Here is a 691-nt window from a genome sequence, read left to right on the forward strand (position 1 = left end):
GCGTTGTCTGCGACGAGCCGCGCAGGCCACCGTCCTCCCCCAGTTCCTCACTGCGTTGGCGACTACCAAGCGGGCGGGGGAAGCGAAAGGCGGGGCTAGCGTGACGGGGGTGCGCAGGCGCACGGCGGAGGGGCGGGGCCTGGGAAGGGAAGCCGGCATGGTTTAATTTAATGTGTTTACCTAGGTGATGTTAGGCTGAGTGGTCGTACTCTGGGATCGAAGTTGCAATTCCGGCTGGGTGTTGGAGTAACCGGCTCCGGACGGCTTGCTGCTGCGCCCCGGCCGAGCTTCGTTTTCCCTGAATATCCTCCATAGAGCCATAAAGCAAATATGTAATAGTACCTATCTCCACTCCTGCACACACTCGCAGCACCCAAAATCCGTCTTGACTCTCGATGACTGGTTGTTCCAAAGGGTCTTTCTCTGTGGAGCCTCTTCTCCCTTCATACTCAGCTGAAGTCAGTGGCCTTATCTTGACAGTCATCTCAAGGCTGTCTTGGCACCTTCAAGGGTTTTCATCTCCAATCTTCCTTCACTTTTAGGTCTCTCTTGCCCACCTGACTGCTTGCCACATGTTCTCTTATCTCAATATATGGAAAAGCAATGTTTTAAAACCTCTTTGGGGATTTATATTAAAAAGTCAAACTTCAAAGAAAACATGAAGGGAAAGAAAATCCTTATATTAATGCAT

The sequence above is a fragment of the Fukomys damarensis genome, unplaced genomic scaffold (assembly GCF_012274545.1).
Source record: "Fukomys damarensis isolate Sample0158 unplaced genomic scaffold, DMR_v1.0_HiC HiC_scaffold_29, whole genome shotgun sequence".
NCBI classification, from domain to species: domain Eukaryota; kingdom Metazoa; phylum Chordata; class Mammalia; order Rodentia; family Bathyergidae; genus Fukomys; species Fukomys damarensis.